Source organism: Electrophorus electricus, unplaced genomic scaffold, assembly GCF_041902795.1.
Source record: "Electrophorus electricus isolate QZ-2024a unplaced genomic scaffold, ASM4190279v1 Scaffold100, whole genome shotgun sequence".
Lineage (NCBI taxonomy): Eukaryota > Metazoa > Chordata > Actinopteri > Gymnotiformes > Gymnotidae > Electrophorus > Electrophorus electricus.
Window position 1 is genome coordinate 321687 of NW_027658382.1, and position 4699 is coordinate 326385.

General features: G+C 58.6%; 1 non-coding gene across 1 annotated transcript; it reads right to left on the reverse strand.

Annotated features, from left to right (window-relative positions):
- Nucleotides 1-310: 310 nt before the first annotated feature.
- Nucleotides 311-2149, reverse strand: LOC145653965 (18S ribosomal RNA). Its single transcript, XR_014120208.1, has one exon. It is a non-coding gene; the product is annotated as an 18S ribosomal RNA (ribosomal RNA).
- Between the last annotated feature and the right edge of the window lie 2550 nt (nt 2150-4699).

The following is a 4699-nucleotide window of genomic DNA, read 5'->3' on the forward strand; positions in this document are numbered from 1 at the left end:
GGAAACCGGCCTTCGCCCGACGAGCGGGGACGCCGAGTTTTTTGAACGACGCGTCTCTCGCGCTGGAACCCAGAGAATACCGGGGCCTGCGGGGGGGGGGGTGCTGAAGGACGACGCGGAGGAAGAGGCGGAGGACGAGGAAGGGGTGGGAGGGACTAGGCTCCTCCTTTATGCCTTCTGTCCAGCCTGACCTGCAAGCGACCACGTGTAACAGCAACCCCGAAGACCCTTTCGACCCTGGGCCCCGACGCGGGGGGACGGCGAAGTCGAGGGGGTCGGGAGAGGAGGCACGCCGGACAGCGTTACCCGTTAATGATCCTTTCGCAGGTTCACCTACGAAAACCTTGTTACGACTTTTACTTCCTCTAGATAGTCAAGTTTGATCGACTTCTCGGCGCTCCGCCAAGGCCCGCGAGGAGCCCCGGCGGGGCCGATCCGAGGACCTCACTAAACCATCCGATCGGTAGTAGCGACGGGCGGTGTGTACAAAGGGCAGGGACTTAATCAACGCGAGCTTATGACCCGCGCTTACTGGGAATTCCTCGTTCATGGGGAATAATTGCAATCCCCAGTCCCCATCACGAATGGGGTTCAGCGGATTACCCGCACCTCTCGGTGTAGGGTAGGCACACGCTGATCCAACCATTGTGGCGCGCGTGCAGCCCCGGACATCTAAGGGCATCACAGACCTGTTATTGCTCCATCTCGCGTGGCTGAACGCCACTTGTCCCTCTAAGAAGTTTGACGCCGACCGCGGAGGGCCGCGTAACTATTTAGCATGCCGGAGTCTCGTTCGTTATCGGAATTAACCAGACAAATCGCTCCACCAACTAAGAACGGCCATGCACCACCACCCACAGAATCGAGAAAGAGCTATCAATCTGTCAATCCTTTCCGTGTCCGGGCCGGGTGAGGTTTCCCGTGTTGAGTCAAATTAAGCCGCAGGCTCCACTCCTGGTGGTGCCCTTCCGTCAATTCCTTTAAGTTTCAGCTTTGCAACCATACTCCCCCCGGAACCCACAGACTCGTGGTTTCCCTCACGCTGCCCGGCGGGTCATGGGAATAACGCCGCCGGATCGCGGGTCGGCATAGTTTACGGTCGGAACTACGACGGTATCTGATCGTCTTCGAACCTCCGACTTTCGTTCTTGATTAATGAAAACATTCTTGGCAAATGCTTTCGCTTTCGTCCGTCTTGCGCCGGTCCAAGAATTTCACCTCTAGCGGCGCAATACGAATGCCCCCGGCCGTCCCTCTTAATCATGGCCCTGGTTCAGGAAACCCACAAAATAGAACCGGAGTCCTATTCCATTATTCCTAGCTCAGGTATTCAGGCGAGAAGCGGGCCCGCTTTGAACACTCTAATTTTTTCAAAGTAAACGCTCCGAGCCCCGTCCGGACACCCAGCCAAGGGCATCCGGGGGGCACCGGGAGACAGGGTCTGAGACAGGCGGTGGCACGCCTCGCGGCGGACCGCCAGCCCACTCCCGACATCCAACTACGAGCTTTTTAACTGCAGCAACTTTAATATACGCTATTGGAGCTGGAATTACCGCGGCTGCTGGCACCAGACTTGCCCTCCAATGGGTCCTCACCCATGGGTTTAGGATACGCTCATTCCGATTACAGGGCCTCGAAAGAGACCTGTATCGTTATTTTTCGTCACTACCTCCCCGTGTCGGGAATGGGTAATTTGCGCGCCTGCTGCCTTCCTTGGATGTGGTAGCCGTTTCTCAGGCTCCCTCTCCGGAATCGAACCCTGATTCCCCGTTACCCGTGGTCACCATGGTAGCCGACTATGGTACCATCGAAAGTTGATAGGGCAGACATTCGAATGAGACGTCGCCGCCGCGGAGGGCGCGCGATCGGCCCGAGGTTATCTAGAGTCACCAAAGCGGCCGGGGGGCCCGAGCCCCCCGGATGGGTTTTGGGTCTGATAAATGCACGCATCCCCCGAAGGGTCAGCGCTCGTTTGCATGTATTAGCTCTAGAATTACCACAGTTATCCGAGTAACGTGTGGAGCGATCAAAGGAACCATAACTGATTTAATGAGCCATTCGCAGTTTCACTGTACCGGCCGTGTGCACTTAGACCTGCATGGCTTAATCTTTGAGACAAGCATATGTTACTGGCAGGATCAACCAGGTAGTTTGCACCGTGGTCTGGGATGAACCACGAGTGACATCCGCCTCCCCTTCCGGGGGCTAGGAAGCAGCGGGTTGTAAGTGCGTGCGCCGTCAGGTCCAGACGCCATACAGGGCTACCCAGGACAGCTTCCGCGGCCAGTGTAAACGTGCTCGCGCACCGCCCTCTGGCCTTCGGACGCCGACCTCTCACCTTGATGCAAAGCTGTCCCATCCGGTCATGCCCGCACCGTACCCCGTCCACCTCCTCCGGAGGTGCGGACGGCCGACTCCAGGTGCTTTCGGCGTTCCCTCTCTTCACGCCGTTTTGATTTTCGTGGGCCGCTGGTGGGGGGACAAGGGAAAGACCTCGTCGAATTCCCTCCCCCCTAGCCTCGCTCAACCTACGTTTCGTGATGTAACCAAGAAGAGTGATTCGTGGGCCCAGGTAGGTTTGAAGAGGAGGCCAACAAAGCAGGGCACTCCCTTCCTCCCAAACCACAGACACCAGTATAGGACAACTGAGTAGACAGACTGGCCGTCTGAGTCTCCCCCAGAGAGTTCTGGGATGGGTTACAAATAACCCCCACCCCCCATCAGAGGCTTGACCCGCTAGAACCAGGGAGGATCTGTCAAAACCGCTCTCCACATCAGAAGTTCTGGATCAGCCGGGGCTGGTCGGCAGACGTCCACCTAAGGCCGTGGCCTAACCCCGTGTGGGGGGATAGCGCTCGCACCCGTACACGTGGACACCCGCTCGTCAAATGGCTGGCTCCTCACTTACCGTAGGGGGAATGGTTTGCCTACCCCTGGCGGGTCTGGTACTCCACTCTACCAAACAAGGAAGCAACACACCAATAGACCCCTGCAACACCGGGCAGCTTTGGGCAGTGTCACTACACTCCTCCTTGTTCTTCACGTTCCTTCCGTGGTGATTTTTTTTTTTTTTTCGTGGCCATTGCCGTGCATGGCTTCCCCATCGCTTTGCATGCTCTCCATTGCCTCGTGCTGCTTCACCATTGGTCTCACCTGGAGACCGAAGCCGCTCTCCCAGTAACCCGATGGTACCTGGCCAGAAAACCCCGTGCCCGATTTCATCTAGGACAAGGGCCAAACCACAGACCGTGCCCGTCCAGGGTCAACCCCTGGTCGGACAGGCCTGGTGGGTCGATACCATGGATGTGGCAGGCCGACGAGAATCCACTGGTACATTTACAAACACGCCCACCCTGGTGGCATGGCTGTACGACCCATCGTCGAAGCACGCTGCGGCGGACTGAGCCATTGGATCCAGTTGCCTGGGCGTACACTCAGCCCAACAGACGCACTCGGGTCGGGGAGAGCAAAGCAGACTGTGTGCCTGGATGTGCCCACTTCCATAGGGGAATCGGCATGATGGTTCACTTAACCCGAGGAGGGCTCCCCTCGCGGGATAAGCACCCCCCTCGGGGGATGGGGGGGGGGGGGGGGCATCCAGAGCACACCACTTTCCGGTAGGGGACAGGCGTTTGATCATGTGTCCGAGGGAGAGCTCCCCTTGCCGGCCGAACACCCCTCGGACTCCCCTTGGGCTTCCAGAGAACGCCACTGGATGAATTTAGTGCTTGGACCCCATTGATTCTCTTTGCTCTCCCATATACCCGACGGGACCTATTTGCAAAACCCCGTGCCAACCAGACCTCCAGGAAGGGGGCTGGCGGCTAACCATGCCCAGCAGGGTGCACCCTGGTCGGACACTTTGGGAGGGTCGAGAGCCTGGAAGTGCCACCCGGGGGAGTAATTCTGATTTCCGTTTTAATGCACTCAGGGACAGCCCGAGGACCTCTGTAGTGCACCTGAGGCGGACTGAGCCGTCGGGTCCAGGGGTCTGGAGTTCGGAACCTCCAGGGTTCACCTGGCTGTTCTCTTAGCCCGGCAGGGTGCACCCTGGTCGGACACTTTGGGAGGGTCGAGAGCCTGGATGTGCCACCCCGACGAGTAATGAGTTTTCCCTTCGTATCTCTTCCGGACCAGGTCCGATTCGCACGAAACTCGCTGGGCATGGCCAGGAGCGCCCCCTGCTGCCCACGCCACCGTCCCCGCGCTTCTACTCCCGAGGGCCGAGGAGACAGCGAAGCGTGGGTCGGGTCGCCTGCTTCCAGGGTCTCCCTGGTACTCTCCAGTCTCCCGAGTCCATCGGGTCCGACCTCGTATTTTTAGCCCAGACGGGGAATGAGAAAGGGGCCCCCGACCGCCCGAGGGCGGGCGCTCGCTTCTCAGCCTAGGAACGTCCGATTCCCACGAAACTTTTACGCCAGACGTTCCTGGCAGCGAGCGCGTTCAAAGGTGACCCGCGCTGCTTCTCTCCTCCCAAGGGCCGAAGAGATATTCGTCTTCAAACCCGACCGGCCCTGTGTTTGCCGCCCCGGCGGTTTTAAAAAATCATAGCGTAAAAACGGTGGGTGCGCTTCGCCTGCCGCTTGGACAGCGTTAAACGGCAGCCCCGGCTCTTTCCAAAGGGCCCTCAACCGACTTTCTGCTCCCAAGGAGCCCAGAGATATGAAACCGATAAATCAAAACCCCGTGCCAACCAGAC